General features: G+C 42.9%; 1 protein-coding gene across 6 annotated transcripts in view; it reads left to right on the forward strand.

Annotated features, from left to right (window-relative positions):
- The window catches only part of PALM2AKAP2 (PALM2 and AKAP2 fusion), a 411,865-nt gene that overhangs the window by 36,974 nt on the left and 351,486 nt on the right, over nucleotides 1-23,405 (forward strand). The gene's annotated exons all lie outside the window — the stretch shown is intronic.

Consider the following 23,405-nt stretch of genomic DNA (forward strand, 5'->3'; position numbering starts at 1 on the left):
CCAGGGATTTTTATTTAGAAGCCGAAGAACTTGCAAGGCTATACAATTCCTGGAATGGAATTTAGGTTTGTGTTCTGAAATCGATCCGGGCAAGCCTTTTTACACATGCACATTCTTAGAAAGTCTCTGAATGTCTATTCTTACTCACTTATACTGGTGGCAAGAAGTCCAAAAATAAAATCGCCATGAGGGTCTGCCTGCTTCCTGCTTCAGTTGCACTGGAAAACCTCCAAGGACAGCTCATGTACTTTGTAAGTTCTCCTCTGCTTCTCCCACTGCCAGCACTGGATGGCTGGAGCCTAGACTTGGCAAGGTCTGGGATGGTACCAGCCAGAATGAATCAGGGAGGCTGAGCAGGAGAGTGCAGAGAACTGGACTGCACCTGTCAAGGATGGACCTGGAAAGCAAGGGCCGCTAGGGAAGGCGGTCCAGGAGGGACAGGGCCATCCACAGTGGGTACCTGATCCTGTCAAGGGCACGAGCAGAGAGGCCCTGCCTGGCTCCTGCCTCACACTACACCTCTCCTGCCAGTGGTGCTACTGGGACTCCAAACAGATCCTGCCATTAGCAAGAGGGACTGAAGTGTCTACAGTCCGCATTCTGGGGCACTTATAAAAGGCCTCTTTTGCTGTGTGTGTGGCCCTGACTTGACACCCTGAATGTGCTACTCTGAGAGAGTATCTGGTTAAAGCCCCTGCAAGGCCCAGCCTAGTGCCTGGATGACTGACTGCTGCCCCTTCTCTGCCTGTGCCCATCCCACGATGGCCGCCACGCCATCCTTGTTGCTATGAGCTTTGAGCTTAGTGAGTGTCTCTGCTGGATGCTGCGGGCTCACTGAGCCGCTGTCTGTTGTTAGGGCGTCAGCACCGTCCCTCCTCACAGCCACTTGTCAGGTAGAGCCTGTGCCCGGAGGGCCTGTCTTCCCGCCATATGACCCTTCATGCAACTCTAATTTTAGAACCTGGCTACATGCTGATTTCACCAGGCTCGGCTCTTCAGAGAGGTCACAGAGGATGATACCAAGTCATGAGTTAAAGGCTCTAATAACCTTGAATAAAAAGAGTGGGTCAAAGTCTTAGGCTGATGGATAGCAGGAATCTGGGGACACACTGAGGACACCAGGGTGTCCATTGGTCCATAAGTGCCGTTGTGCTAAATAGAAAAAAAAACACATCCCCTTCAGACAGAATGATTAGAAAAAGCTGCTCTTCACCTGGATAAATACACCCTATTGTGGGGTGAGTGGTGGCCCCTTAAAAGATATATTCAAGTCCTAACCAATAGTACCTGTGAATGTGACCTTATGTGGAATAAGGGTCTTAATAATATAATGAAGTTAAAGATCTGGAAATGAAATCATCCAGAATTTACCAGGTGGGCCCCAAATCCAATGACAGCCGTCCTTATAAGAAACAGAGTTGACACAGAGCAAAATCCATATGATCATGCAGGCAGAGATTGGAGTTATTTAGCTACAAGCCAAAGAATGCCCAGGACTGTGTCGGCAGGCACCAGAAGCTAGGAGAGAGGCAAGACGAGATTCTCCCTCGGAGACACCAGAAGGAACCTACCCTGCTGATAACTTGATTTCAGACTTCTGGCTTTCAGAACAATGAGAAAGCAAAGTTTTGTTGTTTTAGGTTACCCAGTTTGCAGCAATTTGTTACAGTAGCCCTGGGAAACTAATATACACTCCAGGAAGGAGACCTAGATTCCCGGGCAGAGCACAGGCTGGCTTTGAGCCCCTCCCTGCCCCTGAGCCTGTTTTTGGTTTTGTTTGTTTGTTTGTTTGTTTTTGAGCATGGCACAGGTGCAGACTGCACCCCCATTCACCAAGGCTCTCCTGGAGGCGGCAGACACAGAGTCCCAGTCCCCACAAAGCCTTAGAAGAAGTCAGCATGTGGCAGTGGGAAAAGAATGAATTCTGGAGGCAGATGGAAGCCTGGGATTCCAACACTGTTACAACTTCATAGGACTTTGAGCATCCTTTTCTCATCTGCATATGGGAAGTAGCATGTATTGATCACCTGCTGGGAATTATTCCTCTCACCTCACTGGATGGCTGTCAGGACTGCGTGGCAATGTACAGTGCTTGGTGTCCCATCCTTCCTCAATGTATATTTATTTCCTTTTCTCCTCCCTCCTTGGCGAACTGGTGTCAGTACTGGAGGAGCAAGGGGGCTGCTTGGATCTGCACTACAACTTGGCTCAGCTCAGAAATGCTGGGGTCTCTTGGAACGGAGCCAGGTGGTATCTGCCCTTGGCTCTGTGGGCCTTGCAGGTACCATGAGATGAAAGCACTGGAGAAAGCTGGAGAGAAGAGGGAAGAGATAAAGCAAGAGCTGCAGTTGTACATACGATTGCCCCACCAGGGACAAAACGTGAAATCTGCTCTGCATATCTATTTTATATGTAACACTATGTGCATGCATAGCTGGTTTAAGGCAATTTCCAGGATGAACACTAGTATTTTATCCACTATTTTGATCTCAGTAGGAATGCAAGTGGGAAATGGGTTCTTTATTCCAGTGTGCCCATGTTTTTTGGATGTTGTTGTCTTTGCCACACAAGAGGGAATGACTTCATTTCCTTTTAAAAAATTAAAAGAGAAAAAGAGATGGTGGTGCATTAGCCTTGGGTTAGAAGAGATCAGATTTACATTTTTTTCAGCAAATGGAGTCTTTCTGGCCATTCTGAAGCAGAGGGACATTTCACATATTTGGAACCTGAGCAGAAGAGTTTGTTGAAATACAGTGTTAATATGCACTATCAAGAGGGTTTTGATGGTGTATAAAATCCTTATGAAACATGTATGAGAGAGAGTTTACTGATGAATCTTCATTGAATAAGTAATAAGACACAACTTGTTCATTTTTCATTTCATTTGATTATATTTTGGTTTTACACTGCAGATATTTAAATGGATAAAGGGATCCACAGTCTCTATTTTTATAAACGTATTGCAGTGTGACACTGGAGTGTGGTTTGCATGTCTGAGTTGAAGAAGTATGAGAGCCCCAAAGTTGGCCCTGAGTGGCCTGGTTATAGAGGTGCCCAGGTGCATAGTGTTGCAATGCTCTGAGTCCAGGGACAAGGAGGAGAACATGATGGTTGCACCCTGTGCCTCTTTCATAGCTGTCTGATGAAAGCTTATGCTTTGCCTGTGGTGGGGTAAAGGAGGACAGAGGAGAGAGCTAAGTCTGCTTTGGCTTCCACTCCCAGGTCAATCCCTAAGAAAATCTGAGAATATTTCTGTTGGATTTGTCAGGGTCCTCGGTGAGAGTGAGAAGGTTTCAGGCTATTCAGTAGCTGGGATCTTACAGTTTTTCCGGAGCAGGAGGTAGCAAAGTCATGGCTCCCTTATCTCTACATATATACTTATTAATGAAGCTATTCCAAATGAGTGGTGAGTTCTCAAGCAATCCCTGTGGCATGTGTCTGTCCTGTGCATGCTTGAGTGTGTGTGTATGTGTGCACACGTGTGAGCAATGCACATAAAAAGTAGGTTCAACAGGGCTGGGTTCTGCCTTCTGAACCGACAGATACATTTACATTAGAACTATGAACTTGTTCATCCCATAAAGCAGGGGTAATATAAGAATGTCTGTTTTTATGCACCATCTCAGCATCACTGGGAACTCTTAGGCAGAAGTTCCTTGCTTAGAGGGTAGTTAAATAAAGATGCTAAAGGATTAACTGAAACATTATCCATGTGTTATCCCAGTGTTACTGCCAATATCTACCGACAAAAGAGAAGATTAATCTCAGAGCCTTTTGCTAAATAGCACACTGATGCTCAAGTCACGTCTCAGCATACTGCTTTGCAGGAAGGCCGTTTTATCTCTATCCAAGGTGGTATTGGTAGACTTATGGAATAAGTTTTTCTGGTCTCCAGAAGCTTGTCAACCTTCCAGTGACATGTTTTTCAAATAATTCGGCAAGTCAGGTCCATCTGGAAACAGTTGTTTTGATGCTTTATGTCTTTCATATGACCCCTAATAAAGCCTACAGAAAGAATATGGTCTGCAGAAAGATTGAAGTGTCCCAAAGTAGTACTTAATGCCCTGCCGACATTCAAACAAGTCAGCACCCTCTTTGGAAGTTTACGTGTTAGCACGAGGAGCCAGGCAGGCTTGGTGTTATGGGATGTTTGCCCCAGAGGGGCTTAGAGCTCCCGCACCCACTTCCCATTCAGGGAGACATGCCCTCTGTGGTTTGCCCTCTGGGTGGTCCCCAGCTCCAGTCTCTGCTCACTGCGGGGAAGGGATGCCCGCCACTCACCCAGGCCACCTATTTCTACAGCAAGGCCACGGTAACACAAGGGAAGTTCTTCTGTGGAGCTGAAATATGCTTATGTGACATTTTGCCCTAGTTCTGCTTCCTAAAGCAACAAAGAATAAATCTCTTTCTTTATGATGACTGTGTGGTCTAGACAAATGCATTGAAATACTGGGTTTGACCCTGCCCCGTTATGGAACTAGCTGGCCAGCTCAGAATGTCTCAGAAACTCGGCTTCCTGGTCTCTTAGACAAAGACCTGAGTCCCCATCACCTGGGCTGTTGTGGGGTTTGAACCATGTAATATATTTTAACGACTCATCGTGGTGCCTGGCAAAAATCATGGGCATTTATTGAATGTTCCTCTCTTCCTTCTACTTGGCAGCTCTTCAAACACTTGAAGGCAGCACATCTATTTCTTTGGTCTTCCCTTTTCCCAGCCACTAAACTGCAGATCAAAGGGATGCAGCTGAAAGCGAAGGTTGGGGGAGGAGGGCTGGGAAATCGCTAGATCAGTGTTTCCTAAAGTGTTGGCATTGACAGGTGGTGAGAAAGACTATTTTTAGATAGCATATGGATTGTTAAAAATTATTCTGTCGATCTAAATGGCATTTCATAGTTGTCTTCTAATATTGTAGGTGATACTATTTTCCCTGTATGATAATGATATAAAGCTTGCTTTCAAAATAAGTTTATTTAAGAATGAAGTTGAATCAAGTACCCCCCTCCCAAAGCTCACTGTATCTTGTTTAAAATCAAATGAGTCTCCAAAGAAATAAAAATCTTGTTCAAAACCTCATTTGCAAACCATCTGTAAAGGCTACATACTGTGTGATTCCAGCGATGTGGTACATTGGAAAAGGCAAAACTTTGGAGACAGTGGAAACGTCGGTGGTTCTAAAGGGTTCAGGAGAAGGGTGGCTAGATGGAGCACAGGGGAGTTTTAGGGCGATGAAGCTATTCTGTATGCTGTTATAATGGTAGCTATACATTTGTAAAAGGGCCTATAGGTTGTACAACACAAAGAGTAAATCCTAATGTAAGATGCTAGGATTTTAGTTAATAATGTATCAATATTGGCTCATCAAGTGTAGCAAATGTAGCCCACAAATGCAAGATGTTAATAATAGGGGTGGGTGAGTGAGGGAGAACATGGAAACTATACTTGCTGTTCCATTTTTCTGTAAGCCTAAAACTACTCAAAAACAGTCTGTTAATTTTTTAAAAATCTCACTCACCAGGATCACCAGTCTGTTTACTCACTATCATATCTCCATTCGCTTGGAAGACATTTCACGTCAAAAGCTAAATTAGTCACCTTTCGCCCTCCCCCAGATTGTACTGCTACCCCATTGCTTCCAGTTGCCAACTTCTGAGATCCTCAGGCTCATCTCAGAGGATACGGGACTCCTATTCCTCCTTAATTTACTATATTCAGTTTACTATTGAATCTTGCTGTTCCCCCACCACCTCTTCTTCCTCTCTCTAGAATCTCAGGGGTGTTCAATTTGTACAACTATTGCCATGGACCTGGAGCTCTCATCACCCTAAGGCTAGGCCACTCTGACCTCCACCAACATAGGTTAAAATAATGCACTAATGTCAATTTCCTCCCATTTCCTCCTTGGCTTGAGAATTTACAAGTCTGTGTTTCCAAACATTCAATGGGTGGATGACCAAAGACCTGGATACTACACGTGCCCACCAGGGAAGGACAGGGACCTGGGGGAAGATCAGTCACTAGCTGACCCAATAAAGATAATTAATTGACAAGGATAGCAATGACCATTTATTGAGCACCTGTGGTGGGTGCTGGGTACCCGCCCAGACCAGGGCTCTCATTCTCCCAACCCACTGCAGGGACTGTAGGTGGCTGGCAGCTCTCAGGTTAGCCCCTTTCTAAGAACTGCTCCCACCTGAAGACAGCTACCTCTCAGGGCCAGCCCGCACCCAGTGACTGGTGGATGAGACCCTTATCTTCTCGCCTGGAAGCAGGGCATTTCAGAGGAACACTGGAGCTCCCCGTGGGACTGGCTGCCTGGCTGTGACTGCATCACAGCGCAGTTCTTCTCCGACTCCCCACAGCTCTTGCTGCCCCCTACCCCGTCCATTATACTTCCTGCGCACAAATCTCCATCTGGGCCTCCGCTTCGTGGGAACCACATCTATGGCGGCATCCAAGGTTAAGTGTATCCAGCGAAGTCTGTGCTGTCTCCACTGATGTACACTATCTTTCAAATAAATAAATAAATAACTGGCATTTTTGAATACATTATAGGTTCCAGGTGCTATATTGGGATACTTAATATATATGAGTTCTAATTTTTACATCAACCCCGTGACAGGCCTGCTCTCCAGGTGAGAGTACTAAGGATTAAGGAATTTGGAAATGTGTAGGAGTGGTTCAGTCAAAAAGGTGTTTGGATTTAGGGAAGGAAGTCCAGCAAGTGGTGACAGCGTCAAAATGACAGGCAGGAACATAAGTGACGTGGTGCTGAATTACCATTCACTTCTTCCTGAGCAGGGACACGTTTGGTGCCAGGAGATGAAGGCTAAGTAGGTCTAAGAAGGCTGGGCCGTCATCCCATACAACAGCTCGTGGCTGTCCCCACTCCCACGACCGCATCTACTTCCATGCCTGGGCCCTTCATTCTAAGCCAGCAACTCTGCTTCCCATCCCTTTGGCCAGATGCCACCCAGCTCATCACCTGCCTTTGTCTCTGCCTTGTTTTTCCTCCAGAAATGCCCATGCATTGGCCCATGCCCATTATATCCAGTTTAATTTGGTTAAACATGTAACTCCTTCAGAAAGGCCTCCCTAATCCTACCCCCACATAAGGAATTTACCTCCCTGAGCCAGTGCGGTTGCAGCTGCTCTGGCCTCCGTCACACCTTGCAGAAGATCGCCCCTAGAGCTGAGAAAGCTTCTTTTGAGGAGGTTGAAGATTTGGTTGTCCTGGGAGCTCCAATCTCACTGGCACCCTGAATCCATCAAGAAAAAGCATAGAAGTTAAATGCAATACTAAATGCATTACTCAAAAATTCTGAGATTTGGGGATACTGGTTTAGAGGAGGAAGCTCTGGTTTCCTACTCTGAACTCAACTGAACTCGGGCATCGGAGGCAAGTGCAGTTATCGTGAGGGACAGGAGCAGATCAAGAGCCCAGGCCCTGTTTGAGGTCTGGCAGGTCCAAAAGAGGGAAGGAGGCCAGACCTGTTCAGTCTCACCAGGAAGGCAGAGAAGCCCGAACAACAAAGAGGAACTGGGAATCTGAAATGTCCTTTTAATACTATGTCCTCATGGGAAGAGCAGCGGATGAACTCTCTCTTCTATGGACCTATGAGGATGGGGCCCAGTGCCCTCCCGTGCCCCTCCTGAGATGTGGGCTCTAATGAGTCCACCGAATGTCCACTGGAGGGCCGAGCACCCCTTCCCCCACTTCTCCTGTGCCCTTGCTTAGAAGACCAGAAGTACCTGGAGAATGACATCACTGTGTGTGCCTTGAATGCAATGCCAGTGCTCCTTAGAATAATAAACCCCAGAATGCCCATTTTCACCAGCTTTGCTGAGCACATGTGCTCTTCTTTATTTATGACCACATCTATGGGCCACATATGATTTCTGTTTTTCGGGTGCCATCGAGCCTGGGTTGTTCTGCCAGCTTGACTAGCATGGCTAGAACGTCTCATCTCCTGCAGCTGCGAAATCACTGAACTGTCTGAATATTTTCCTATGCCAGCGATTCGTATGTCAGCCAAGGCAGAAGTAAGATTTTAAACAAGTCCAGACTGTTCCATGATGTAATTCTAAGAGTGAGAATTGTGTAAAAATGCGAAAAAGTCAAGGTTTTATTGCGATAACTCTGCTTGTCAGAATTCTTTTCCCTTTATGTCACACCACTCCCCCCCAAATCTTAATATGTCTTCTTATGTTTCTAATATTATCGAAGATCAAAATCACCTGGAGAGCATGACCATGTGTGACTACTGTGAGCTATTCATCCCCACTGGACATGGGAGTTCTAAGTCAAGGCCCCAGAAGAATATTTTGGTTGTCCATTGTCTGGATCCCACTTATTATGCTGAGATAGGGGTTGCCAGGTAAAATACAGAATAAACAAAAAAGAATTTTTAGTATAAGTATGTCCCAAATATTGTGTGAGAGACACTTAAAATACTATAAAATTATTTGCTGCTTCCCTTAAATTTTAATATGAATAGACCTTCTGTATTTTTACTTGCTAAATCTGGCAACTGTAGGCTTTCAGGAACCAGAGAAGACTCCTCTTTTCCCCCAAGGAGAAAACCAGGTCATGGGGGAAGGTCAGAACAAGGGTGAAAGGGCATGTTTTTAGTGGTAGGCTAGAAAGTCAAAGTAATGCACATTGCCCCATCAAAATCTGTTCTTCAGTTGAAAACAGAAGCAGTTTGGGAAGGTAGATGCAACCAATGGTCTGTGGAAAGTGGAGAATAAGACAGATGGCCGCAGGTGTGTACATCTAGAAAATTAGTTGGCTGATGTGGACAGGTTCAGCTATGAGGTGTGCTGGTATCCTTGCCCTGTGCTGGGGAAGGGAGGAAGGCTGGGGTCACGGAGAGTCAGGCAGGCAGAGCTGACCCCTGATGGGATGTCTAGTTGTCTAATATGCAGTATTCAAAATTACAAAAGATACTTGGTCTTGGCTTGAGCTGGTAATAAAATCTGATGAGATCCATTGTAGCAGGCCCGTTATCGGACAAAGACCTGATTCCTGAAGAGAGAGGGTTGGCAAGTGTTTGGATAAGGGTCAGGACCCTGGTCCCAGTGGGGACCTGGAAAGCATGGCAGGTGATGATGAAGGAACCTGGTGGCTGGAGAAGGGGTGTTAGTGAAGATGGCAGCTTGAGGCTCTGGAACTCCTGGGCTTCTCCCAACACTGTAATGATCCTGCCAGCATAGCATGTTTGATTCTACACCTAGCCCAAGAGGGACCTGGGCCAGTTCACGTCCTATCTGCTGGGGCAGTGCAGCTAGGGTCCAGGAGGTGGTAGGCCCATGAGGCTGACAGAAGAGCTAAGATCTGAGTAGCTCAGATGATGAGGGTATCAGCCATAGAATTGCATTCATTTGTGCCAGGAGGATGTGTGGGATAGAGAGCAGCCTGTGTCCCTGACAGCATTTGAAGAAGCAGCAGAAACAGTTGGAGATGCTGGACTGATTGAAACAGGAAAGTACAGGCCAAAAAGGCAGGTGCGTCATCATATAAAGATAGCACTAGAAGCCATAAAGGTCTTCTTCCTTTGAACAACAGAAACCATGACAAAACTGTGGGAATCGGCTTTTGTAGGTTGTGTGTGATCTCTGGCTAGGTACTAGCAGGAACCTGTCCCAAAAAGGCTTTCACTGGAAAGAGCTTACAGGGTGAGCAGCCCAAGCCCTCGACAGAAAGGCACATGTTTTTATGAGGTCTGAGGTCTCAATTGAATTGAGTGCAGCTGGCCTTGTGCAAAGTCCTAGAAATAAATCCAGGTGCTCTGGGGACACCAAAGCTAACAAGGAAGAGAGTTTGGGGGAGTGAATGAGAAATTAAAAGAGAGAAAGTGAAGGGGAAATGGAAAGACACAGAAAAGAAAGAGGCCACAAAAACATGCAGGCATTCTTTGACTTATTTCCACTGATTTAGGCATTTTTAAAAGTATGTTTTATTGAGTATGCTATTACAGTTGTCCCATTACTTTTCTCCCCTTTATCCCCCTCTACCTGGTACCCCCATTCCCTCCAGCATCCCCCCCCACCCCTTAGTTCATGTCCATGGATCATATCTATAAGTTCTTTGGCTTCTCCATTTCCTATACTATTCTTAACCTCCACCTGCCTATTTTGTACCTACCAATTATGCTTCTTATTCCCTGTACTTTTTCCCCATTTTCCTTTTCCCCACCCCACTAATAACCCTCCATGTGATCTCCATTTCTGTGATTCTGTTCCTGTTCTAGTTGTTTATTTGTTCATTTTTTTTTTTAGGTTCAGTTGTTGATAGTTGTGAGTTTGTTGTCATTTTACTGTTTGTATTTTTGATCTTCTTCTTTTTCTTAAATGAGTCCCTTTAACATTTCATATAATAAGGGTTTGGTGATGATGAACTCCTTTAACTTGACCTTATCTGGGAAGCAATTTATCTGCCCTTCCGTTCTGAATGATACTGTATTTATCAGACTATAAGACACACTTCCCCCCCAAAAAAAATTTGGGAGGAAAATGGGGGTGCATATCATAGTCCAAATGTAGCTTACCTGGCTCGTGGTTGGGGGGGCAGTGGTGGAGCAGGGTCACAGGTTATTAAATATTTTACCACATTTTTTGCTTCAAAAATTTTTTTCCTATTTTCCTCCTTTAAAACCTAGGTGCATCTTATGGTCCAGTGTGTCTTATAGTCCTAAAAATATGGTAGATTTCTGGATAGAGTAATCTTGGATGTAGGTTCTTGCCTTCCATGACTTCGAATACTTCTTTCTAGCCCCTTCTTGCCTGCAAGGTTTCTTTTGTGAAGGCAGCTGATAGTCTTACAGGAACTCCTTTGTAGGTACCTCTCTCCTTTTCTTTTGCTGCTTTTAAGATTCTCTCCTTATCTTTAATCTTGGCTAATGTGATTATGATGTGCCTTGGTGTGTGCTTCCTTGCGTCCAAATTTTGGGGGATCCAAAAATTTTTGAGCTTCCTGGACTTCCTGGAAGTCTATTTCCTTTGCCAGATTGGGAAAGTTCTCCTTCATTATGTTTTCAAATAAGTTTTTAATTTCTTGCTCTTCCTCTTCTCCTTCTGGCAACCTATGATTCTGATGTTGGGATGCTTAAAGTTGTCCCAAAGATTCCTAAGCCTCTCATCATTCTTTTGAATTCTTGTTTCTTCATTCTGTTCCTGTTGAATGTTTATTTCTTCCTTTTGTTCCAAGTCATTGATCTGAGTCCTGGTTTTCTTCCCTTCCCTGTCGGTTCCCTGTATATTTTTCTTTATTTTACTTTGTATAGCCTTCACTTCTTCCTTCATTTTTTGTCTGTACTCAATGATTTCTGTGAGCATCCTGATTACCAGTGTTTTGTACCTGTATCTGATAGGTAGGCTATATCATCTTCACTTAGTTCTTTTTCTGGAGTTTTTATCTATTCTTTCATTTGAGCCACATTTCTTTGTTTTTGTGCACCTGTTATGTAGTAAGTGGCAGAGCCGTAGGTATTTTGCAGGGCAGGGTAACCCACGTCTTTGTGTCGTGGCACTATATGTGGGGGAGAGGTCAGACAGAGAACAATACCACTTGCTTGGGTCTCGCCCTGCCTTCTGTTACTTTGCCCACTTTCCACAAGCAAATTGTGCCCTTTCAGGTGCAGCCCTGGTGCTGATTCCTGGGTGGGTGGGCATGTGTATATTCTAGGACCCCGTGGGCCCCTCCAACAAACTGTCCTGTGAGACTGGGAATGTCTCCCACTGGTGCAACCCTCACAGGTTTTTACAGCCAGAGGCTTTGAGTCTTTATTTTCCTGGCACTGGAATCCTGAGTTACATAGTCTGTCTCGCTCTCCAGTTGTTCCTCCTGGTTCACCTTCATAGGAATGTGGGACTGCCCAGTCCACCAGCCGCTGCCTTGCCATGTGTCCCCTCTGCCCTGGCTGCCCATCTGTGCCCCTCTTACCAGTCTGGATGAATATTTCTTCTTTGACCCCTTGGTTGTCACACTTTCATATATTTTGATTTTCTGGCATTTCTGGTTGATTTCTTTTTAAAATTGGTTGTTATCTTTCTTTTGGTTGTGTAAGCAAGTAAAACATATCTGTCTATGCCTCCATCTTGGTCAGAAGTTGATTTAGGCATTTTGACTCAATATTCTAAAGGTTAGTCTTTGTAAGACATTGTTGCCTTATATTTTGTATTTATGTTAGACTTTACACAAAAGTGTTTGCAATGTGATGGCCAACTTCTATAAGGCATTTCTTATCCAAGTTGCTGTCTGCTACATTGATTTATATTAATATGTTGAAAAGTTGACTGTGTGATATGGACAATATTGGTCCTGAATACTCCTTAGCATAACTTCTAAATGGTCTTTGAAGCACCCAAGTTTTCAGGAGTTGAGAAGTGCACTCATTAGACCAATGCTTTCCCTAGCCCCGTAAAATGGACCTTTCCTACCCCAGTCTTTGGTAGCACTGCTCAAATAGTGTTTTCCTCTCAGTTACTTCATTTTTGTATTTACCACATCTCTATGTACATTTTTAACTGTAAAATATCACAATGATTTTTTCACACCCCTGGAGTTAAAACCAAGGCAGAAATGCATTGTTCTGGCAAGGGAAAAATATACTAATGAGGGTAAAATAAAAACATTCATTTTCCTAATTCAAGGCCAAACTCTGAAATGTAATCATTTCATAAAAATAAACCATTTGAAAATTACTGAATTCACAATGTAGTCTGGAAACTGTTATCAAGGAATAAAGACAATAAAGCTCTGTGAGCATGAAAAGGGGAAAACATGTTTTGTTTAAGTGTTTAAGTTAAAGGGTGATCACTGTGTGTTCACTCTCAAGAAAAGTTCAGTTTTCAAAGAAGGGTCCAGTGGGTCAGCCAGAACATGGGCACACAGGGCTGCGAACCTACCTGCAGCCTGTCTGACTGACTTGTTCCATGCAAGGTGGGTAACTTAACTTTAGACCTGATGCCTTCACCTGTAAATGAGAGATTATGCCATGGTCTGAATGTTTGTGTCCCTCACAAGGTGGTGGCATTAAGAGGTGGGACCTTTGGGAGGTTATTAGGTCATGAAGGCAGAGCCCTGATGTGTGGGATTGTGCCCTCATGAAAACAGTCTGAGAAAGCTCCCTTGTCCCTTCCACCATGTGAGGTTAACAGTGAGAAATCTATGAGAAATCTGCTGGTGCCTTGGCCTTGGACTTTCCAGCCTCCAGGACTGTGAGAAATAAATTTCTAATGTTTATAAGCCATCCAGTCTATGACAATTAAAAATTTTTGTTTATTGATTTTAGACTGATAGGAAGGGAAAGGAAGAAAGAGAGTGAGAAGCATTGATGTGAGAGAGAATCATCAGTTGGTTGCTTCCAGTATGCACCATGACTAGGGATTGAACCTACAATCTAGGTATGTGCCCTTACTGGGAATTGAGCCCCCAACCTTTTGGTGTATGGAACAATGCTCCAACCAACTGAAGCACACCAGCCAAGGTTATGGCATTTTTTTTCACAGCCTCCCAAATGGATAAGACAGAGAGATAGTTAAAGTTTTCCCCAAATTGTAGTTTCCACAACAAAATCAAATTCCCTAAACACTGAGGCTATTGATATTATCTGATGATTCACTTGGCACTTAGGATTTTGCTGTGGATGAGGGCATATGTGAAAGTTAGCAATGGTGTTGATGAAATGTGTAGGTGAGAATTAATGGAGATTTTGAGGACTGAAGGTAAGATCAATGCTTCTGAACACTTTTAATGATGTGGCACACATAGAAAACTGGGGCAAACAGGTAAGGATGCTCAAGCCTAAGGATTAGTTTCCCTAGGATTGTCTCAGATGTCCCAAGGGTTGAGAAGATTGACATTTAGTGCACCAACTTGTAACCCAGTCAAGGCATACTCTAGCTTGTGAGTCAGAAAGCTCTGGACTAGACAGCAGAACTTACTAGTGGATGAAGAGTGACAGTTTGCGCAATAAGCATCATAGCTACTAAAAACACTCCTTTTTAGTTTTATTCTTTAGTTCTTATAAAAAAATTCCTGAATGAAGGAGAAGGAACATATCTGATAGGGGTGAGATGGTAGATTCAGTCGGTGACACACTGATGCCGAAGCATCTGAGACATCCAAGGGTGAATACTGAGATGCAAGGTGGGCACCCAGATCTGGAAGTCATGAAGCAGCCTGGGCCGGAGAGAGTTTGGAAGTCAATAGTTTGTATAGATGAGATTGAAGCATGGATAAGGTTTCATTGAAGAATGGAAAGAAGCCAACGAAGAGTTCAGGGGAGTACTAATATTTAAGGAGTTGGCAAAGAGAAGGAGCTAGCAAGATGTGTAGGCTCATTTGGAGCTACTTACAAAGTGATTTAGTGTAATTTCATAAGCAAAAACATGAGACAAGTTGATATCCACATGTAGATATGATTTGTGTTATGTGATGACATACATAAATATAGACAAGGGCATACACATGTGGTGGATCTATCCATTCATTCACAGTAAATGCATTCATTCTTTTAACCAATGTTGAGTGGGGGCCTACTATGGGTCTGGAATTATTCTGATCATTGGGGAACACAACAGTGAGAAAACAGGTCAAGTCTCTTCTCTAGTGGAGTTTTAGTGTAACACACACACACACGCATGCACACACACACACCACACTCAATATGTTAGAGCCTGCTCCCCAGGAGGAAGAGCAGAATGTAAATGAAGATGAGCCTGTATTTTTACTGGGCCAAGATCCATTTTCTTCCTAAAGGCTCACCTGTCATCACCAGCAACATATTGCTTTGGCCCTATTCTTGTATTGGTCTTTTATTCGCCTAAAAGGTTAACTGGATGGTTGAATTACAGGATTCTAGCCAAAGCATGCTTCTCTTAAAGGAGTTCCCAGCTAATCAGTAAGTTGAGCTGGTTTGGCATCTGTCTTCCATTACTAAGGAGCTGGGCATCTGCAGGCTGAGCTCATACTGCGGAGGCATCAGTAGGACCTTGATCTGCCTTCACAATGTCATTGCTGGATGACAGCAAGCAGTGGAGGTCATGGTTCAAATATGAGATGGCAGGTTCTGAGGACAGAGCCTGCAGGGATCACTTTCTATGGAAACTCTTTCATTTTAATCCATTGTCAGAATACTAACTCTGCGTCTTCCAACTCCAAATAAAGCCAAGGCAAACCTACTCTATATCTTTCCACCTTTTTGTTTCCCCTGGAATTTTGTTTTTGTTAAAATTTTCTTGAACAATGAACAGATAAGAGGTTTTTATCCATTTTGAAGTCAGTGTTATTTGAGTTCCCGTAAGCTAATAAGCCAACTCCACTTCTAGAATTTTCTATTTCTTTTAATGGCACTATCCAATGATGTCTCTAATATCTCTGGTTCATTAAGTAATTTTCCATTCAGGAAACTTCCCATCTTCTCTGTTCTTTCTCCATTGTCTGGTTCAGACCTTATCTGGTATAAGAGATAGAAAGGAAATAGTCTTTAAGTGTGAAAAAATACTCCATTATGCCTAAGTGTTGACTGTCCCCATCCTTTTAATTAATAACCTTGGAATAACCCTTGAATTCTTCCTTATCTATCATCTATCATATCTAATTAGTTGCATATGAAGTCAAATTCTTAAAATACTGTTCATATAGGCATTCTTTGGCTAGTAACTTTCAATGAATCCCTATTGTGGAATGGAATTCAAATTCATGGCCTACCCTTTGATGCAGTGATTAACATTTTATGAATTAACCTTACTAATAGAGTCACATGCATGCAGAAGTAACCTGTTTATAAAATTATTTATTATAGCATTATGTGTAATTGCAAAAGGCAGGAAATGGCTCATGTGCCTATTAATTAGGGACTGACTAAATAAATTTTGATTGATTCCTACAGTAGATTATTATATAAGTATAATAAAGAAAATCCTTACATTGTGATAGCAGTGATCTCTAAACTATTCTGTCAAATGAAAATAGTTAACATTTGTGAAAAAATGGATTCACATGCACACACAAACATATGCACACATTTTTTTCTGTGTGCACTTTATATTCCTAATAGCGTACATGAGAAATATCAGATGCCCATGGAGTGGTAAGTTAGGCGACAGGAATACAAGTGAGGGGGAGAATTTTCGCTGTAATATACATGGATACCTTTTGTTCTTTGAGCCCTGTGAACTCTTACAAATACATACATATATACATACATACCTATGTATATGCACTTTAAATTTTAAAATCCTTCACAGGCAATGAAGGGCCTCACAATCTGGCCCCCTATGGCATTGACAACCATATTTTTAGAACTACCATCATTTCTCTTACAGAAGCCCTCTGCTCTTGCTATGTGGGTCCGCCCAAACACCCACCTAGTGCATTATTGCATTGACATTCCTTCAAAGTCAAATTGCCAAGTTCCAGTTCCAGTTCTACATCTTCTAGGTCCTCAGTAGAAATCAGTGGGCCTTCTGCCGTGTGCTACCCTCTCAATTTAGCTTTTCTCGCTTTTGGATTTCTGGAATCATGGTGACATTCATTATGACAATATCCTTTCCATGCCTCTCTTTCTTCGTCAGCGGGTTCTGGCTTCAGGAGACCAATGAAGTACAGTAGCAAACCGTGTGCTGTAGGAGGTGACCTCACTGGTCTAGGCACCTGCCCACTGCAGCTTTGCCTCCTAGAAGTAAACTTACCTATTCCTAGAAGCAAATCTGGTATGGGATCCCCCTGAGCAGAGGCTGATGCCACTTTTCTCCTTTCCCCTAGGATGACACTCTTATGGAGGGCAGTGGCTCCCTCAGGGCGAGCTTCCTCAGTCCCCAGAAAAGAACCCCCATCCTGTCCAACACTAGATCTCTGCAGCCTGCAGGTGAGATGCTGCTCAGTAGGCCTGAAGGGACACTTGTGAACCTTCCTTGACCCAACAGTGAGTCCCCTTTCCAGTTAATGCACGTGCTGTTATTCTCTGTGATGTTACTTAGTGGATCTTGAGTGGTGCTAATTTCATATGGTCTGGACCTTCAGATTATGACGCTGATGCACTGCCTACTGCGCTCAGAGGGAGGGCTCAATTTCATAAGGCCTGGATCCCAGTGGCCTCTCCTAGTGCAGAAATTGGGTGCTTTCCAAATGGGACTTTGACCTAAAACAGAAAAACTCTATCTGTATATTTCCTTGGTCCACCAAAACAGTACCAGATACAATGTGATATTGGAATATGAATAATATAGTGATGGCTAACAAATATTTAAGTGTTCTGGTCAGGCACTGGTCCAAGCAGTCAACATGCATTCACTCATGTAATCCTCACAGTAACTCTATGTCACAGGTACTATCAGCATCCCTATTTTATAGATACAAAAACTGAGACCTGTGGAGGTGAGCTGCTGCTTAGTGTAGAAGCTGGGATTTGAACCCAGGTATTCTGTCTCCCAAACACTTAAACACAATGCATTACACTTAGTGACTCATAAGCTGTGAACAATACAGTTATCTTCTTGGAATGATTTTTGGGGTCTCCATTAAAGATCCCTCTCTTTTGGACCCCTCACTTTCAACTTGATTTAATGTTCAAGGTCTCACGCAGTTTAAAAATGAAAGGACCAGGGTTCAGAACCAGGCAGCCTGAATCCTGAGACCAGCCACTTGGTTATGATGCTGGACTGCCTCTAGGGAGTGAGACTGGATGTTGGACACTAGTAAGAGCCTTGACCAGACCTCAGTGATGAGTTTACATAAACTAGACTGTTCATGGAGCATAGCACATTTCTCGATGAGAAACTGGGTGAGCAGAAGGGCCTGCCTTGTCTCCTTCCTGGGGGAACTTCACATAGGTTTGTTATGTCTCTTGTCATAGGGCTTCATCCCTACAAAACATGGCCTGGTCAGTGACCTCAGACTGAACCTTTCCATAGCACCTTTTTTCTTAAGTGTGGGAGAGAGGTCTTATCCTTGATGCTAGGCCTTTTGTGGAAAGGAGGAGAAGGAATGGGGTGGAAAGAGCTGGCAGAAGTCTCCAGCTTCTTCAGTTTCTGCCTAAAGGTCCACCTCCCCAGATGGCCTTGCTGATCTCCTCCCATGCACTCCTGTAAGTCTAATTGTGACCGCCCATAGCACTGCCCAGAACCGACCTGGTGCGGCCACGTAGCCTGATGTTTAGGATTGTGTTGTGCCCTCCAACCAACCCAATACATTTATGCTTTCAAAAAATATCTCTGGAATATCACCCAGATACCATGTCACCAGGTAGCAAAAAGACGATCAGGAGTCCACTATGGCCCTCAAGAAACACTCGGACCAATAAAGTAGCATTTCCATTTAAGTGATGCAGTAAGTCATCACTGAGGTCCGTGGGATATGGAAGAGAGACCTCCTAACTCTGCAGGGCAGGGGTGGGGCGCGTCAGGGAAAACTGTTCATGTACTTGACATGAGTCACGAAGATATAAACGGAGATTTTCGGATGCCAAGTAGAAAAATAACACGGCAAAGAGGTATCCAACAGGAAGACACTTCAGGAGAATGACAAGTAATTTGGCACAGCTGAGGGGCACAGCGCCTGTGAAGAAGCAGAGGGGATGGGGATGGATCCATAGGCACGAGCTGAAACAAAGCAGAGATTCCTCCTGAATGCAGGTATCATCATGGCAGGGAATTCAGTCTCTTTGTTGATCCATCCCTGGTGCTCCATAGTGCCTGGCACAAGGGAGGTGCTGATGTGTATTGGCTGGATATGAAAAAAATGAGTGTATGTCAGGTCTCAAAATTCAGACTTTGTCCTGGTGTCCTTGAAGGATTTTAGGCAGATGGGTGACAGCATGCAGACAACCAACCGAAAAATGAGTAAAAAGGTTCAAAATGAAAGCTGGATACAAAATAAACACGCAAACATCATCCAATTATACATATATGTAATTGCCAGTAATAACATAAATAGCAATAAAAATTAAAAATACCAAGTAAAATAAAACTGTGCAAGATGTACAGTAAGAAAACGATAAAACTCGATGATAGAAGAGTAAAAAGAAGACTTGACTAAGTAAAGAGAAACACCACGTTCCCGGGCAGGACGACTCATATTGTAAAGATGTCATGTTCCCCTAGAATAATACATAAATTTATTACAGTTTCAGTTAAAATCCCAGTGGGGTTTTGCGGTGCTTGACAAATAGCTTTTAAAATTCATCTGTATGTATAAATGAAAGAGGACAGCCAAGAAAAATATGAAAAACCAAGAAAAATGAGAAGGGAGCTTGCTTCACCAGATCAAAAGGCACTATATAAATCTACGGTAATTAAAACAGTGTGGTATGGAGCAGGAACACACAGAAAGCTGGAACAGAACAGACTACGCAGAAACAGGCTCATGTGCATATATAGTCATTAGCATATGATTGTAGCTAATGTTTATTGAGTACTTACTATGTGCTTGGCACTGTTCTAAATATTCTGTATTATTTAATTCTCACAAAACTCGATGAATCAAGTCCTATCGTTATCCCCATTTTACATGTAAAAAAGCACATGTGGATTAAGCTGCATGCAAGCTAGTGAGTGGTATGCAGGCTGTCAGACTCAGAATCCCTTATTTTCAATCACAATAAAATTATCTTTCTGCAGGTAAAAACCAGGGGAGTTTAAAACACTGAAATATTTTTTAAAAGTCAATGAAAAAGAAAAGATTGACAGATTTGACTATATAGGCATTTAAATCAATAAATTGAAAAATATATTAAAAGGAAAATGAAAAACTAGAAAAATATTTGCAAAATATATGTAGCAAAGGGCTACCATCCTTCATATATAATGAGTGCTTACAAATCAATAAAATATGCATACATAATTAGAAAAAGTAAGAAATCAATGTAAATAGATTAGTTCAGAGAAGAAGAAATACAAATGGCCAATAAATATATAAGATGCTCAATCTCAATAAGAATCAAAGAAATGAACATTAAAATGAGATATCATTTTTCTCCTATCAGCATGGTAAAAGGAAAAAGGATTTATAAATGCCTGGAGTTGGCAAGAGTACATTGTGGGAACAACACCATGCTGAGGAGTATTACTTTGGAGTCCAAAGCAAAGGGAAAATTCAGCAATAGTGATTCTGTCTTTCTGCCTTGCTCTTTGCCTTCCAACCTTTCTTTTCTTCTCCCCACCCCCCTCTTTTTGCCACGCCCATGTTGGTGAATCTGTTCAGGTTATTTAGGCTTATGCTGTAAACCGTCTGTAGCAGCACTTGCCCCGCCAACATCACAAAGCTGCTATGAGCAGAATAATAGACTTCAGGAGGGGATTTCACGTTTGTGACTGGGCTGGAATGAGCCCTAAGATGAGATGATTCTATGATTTAACCATTGGACTTTGGGCAGACCTCTCAGGCTCTCTGGCTTCCTCACCTGTCAGCTGAAGAAGTTGAATGAGATCATTTCTAAGCTCTCCTCCATGACCAACAGTCAAAAACTCTATTATTCCATATAAAATCTTAAAGGTTTTATTTATTATCTCTTCAAAGGAGCTGAGAATAGAGTTCTGAGGTTGGTGGGCAATGAATGGTCAGGGAGTCAGAGATGATGATAATCTTGAATCTTTATTCAAGATTTGGTGGGAAAGAGTCCAATTTACTTTGGATGTGAAAGGCAGAATAAAAAAGTGGAAAACTTAGTTGACAAACCTCTGTCTCTCAAGTTACACAATGGTCATATTTTTATTGCATTGCTGTTAATGTTTAAGGATTCAGAAGCAACTTTGCAAATCAGTGAAATTTCAAATATGCATTTTCTCTTTGGGTGGCCCAGCTTCATGCTTGGCAACTCATTCCTTGCTATGGGACACAGTCTACCCAAAAACGATTAAATTGTTTTCCCCTGTAACAAACTGAGTGTTCTATTAAAAAATTCAAATGCATATTTCAAAGTTACCCCATTAGGTCAGCCACCCAGTCCATTTCAGAGAAAGACTCTGCGAGCCTTTCTATTCAGGAAGTCAAAACATACACAGTGTCGTCAGCCTGTCTCGGTTGAATCTCCTGATCCTACAGCTTCTATTACCATTAAAATGTTAGGTCGAAGATTCTTGGGAAACAAGGGTATTCCAGGTGAGGGAGTGGTAAGCACTAAGTAGATTTGGTAACTTGGAATAATTTTTTAGAACTTTCTGTCAGGAAAATGGTCATTTCTCTTTGTCATCAGGGAACTGTGTTACAACAACATTGTCATTGACATTCGCTAAGGATTTTCTGTGTGTTAATAAGCACTTTATTGGCATCCTTGGTTTATAGATGTGGAAACAGAGGTATGGAGAGTTCAGAGACTTGCCTAGCCTTATAGCTTATAGTTAACCCAGGGCATACGCTGAGGGGATTTGAAACTTAGAGCCGTCGTAACCAGCTTGCAGGCATGTACAGATGGAAAATCATGACAGCCCACAGAAGAACGAGGTGAAAGTGGCTGAGAAAAGTCTCGTCCTGATGACAGCCACTGAGCCCCGAAGTCAGCCATGCCCAAGCCAGCTCTCCCCCTGCATTTTGAACTTGTGAGGCATCGAAATTTTGGAGGGGTCAGTGTTTCTGTCACTTGCACCTTCTAGAATCTTACTTGATATAGCCTTGTTTTAACTAATGTTACCATTACAAAGATCTTTATCCAAAGGGTACATTTTAATTCTGGAATGTGTAAAAAAATCAATTATTCTTTCCTGGGTAAGGCCAGTGAAAACCCCCAATCTGGCCCCCAATCTGGCCCCCGAGAGCAGACTGAATGTGGGAGTCCACATGTCAGACTCGTCTCTCTCTCCTCATTTTGGAACTGAAGCCTTGAATGGCACTGGAGAAATGAGTTAATATGGCATTTCGCTGAAACATCCTGTAGATATTTTAGTTATTTGCACAGGGAATTTTTTGACCTTTGAATAATACATGTGCTGAGAAAGGTCTTGGGATATTTTAACAACATGTTGAACTGACATAGGCCTGGAGGGGTTTATTTTGGTCTCTGTTGGCTGCTCTTTTTTTCAAACCCTGTTGGAATTTTTTAAGTTTCTGTGAGGATGCTTTCAAGATTTTTTTTCTTATTGCAACATTTTTCATGCTATTCAATTGTGCCTTTGTCAAAGGTGACAGGCAGCCAGTTGATACACTTTGTGGAGAGTGCTTTGGTTAACCGTGTAGGTGTATTACTGATGTCCTGTGGCAGCCACCTGGACCTGCAGTAGGCACCTCCAATTTAATGAATTTAACTTGTCCCAAACCAGGTAGGTGCTGGGTATTTAGAATGGATACATAAATTTTTAACACTTCAAACTGCTGCTTAGTTCTTTGGAAACATAATTAGAAGTGACTACCGGCACGAACACGCCGGTACAGCCAAAGGCATCTTGAAAACTGGATCTCGTGCACAAGTGATTTTTGATTGAGGAGATTAAATATGATCTAATCTGCCATGTCAGCCCTTTAGCAGGGAGACCAAACGTAATTCTGCTGTCATTGCAGTAGGATAGTCCTGATCTTAAACTAGGGATTAATTAAAAGTGTGTGCATTTTGGCTATTCTGCCAAAAACACAAGGAGACGGATTCTTCCAGAATGCAAGGTAGTTCCTTGGCTAGAGTTTGGCTACTTTGGAGGACATGTTAACCTTTCTGTGCAATTAGGCTGTTACATAATACATTTCTGCCCCAGAGGAGCCTTTGTTTCCTAAAAAAGAGGAACTTGCATTGTGGAAGTTTGCGGGTGAGAATGCTATGAGTTGGTTTTAAATCATGTTTCATTTGATTTTCTTCCAAATTAACCAAAGAACATGGACTGTACCTGTATTTGTTCAATGTTAAGTTCCTAGAGTTTTAGCACAGTGATTGCATACAGCAGGCATCCAATAATTATCTCTTGAACAAGTAAATGCACTAAAGTGGTGAGCAATGCCCCAAGAAGACAGAAACCACCTGGCAGAGGAGACTTTGGGGCTGGGGACTAAACAATGAGTAGGTCTTAGTAAAGGGGAGGAGGAGAGATGGGGAAGAGGAATTACAGTCAGCAGGAATAGCATGCACAAAGGAATGGAGACATGAATTTCAAGTATATAATAATTCATAGCAGGAATCCATGAGTAAAATGTTGCATAAGGTAATAAATGACAAACCTTTACAATCGAAGTACAAATAAAATCCCAATTTATAAATGTCCTGCTGTGGACATTGGCCAGAAGTTGGAATTTAGCCACACATAAGCATTATATTAGGCCAATTACCTTTGTGAGGTGATGAACCATTTCTGGAAGTTGGTGGATTCCTTCCTGCTGGTTTTATAAGGCTGCTTCTTAAAGTCGACTTATTCTAGAATGTTGCCTGGGGCTGCATCACCAGGAATACTAATGAATCAAGGATTGGTCAGGAAAACACACTAAC

The sequence above is a fragment of the Phyllostomus discolor genome, chromosome 3 (genome assembly GCF_004126475.2).
Source record: "Phyllostomus discolor isolate MPI-MPIP mPhyDis1 chromosome 3, mPhyDis1.pri.v3, whole genome shotgun sequence".
In the NCBI taxonomy this organism is placed as follows: Eukaryota; Metazoa; Chordata; class Mammalia; order Chiroptera; family Phyllostomidae; genus Phyllostomus; species Phyllostomus discolor.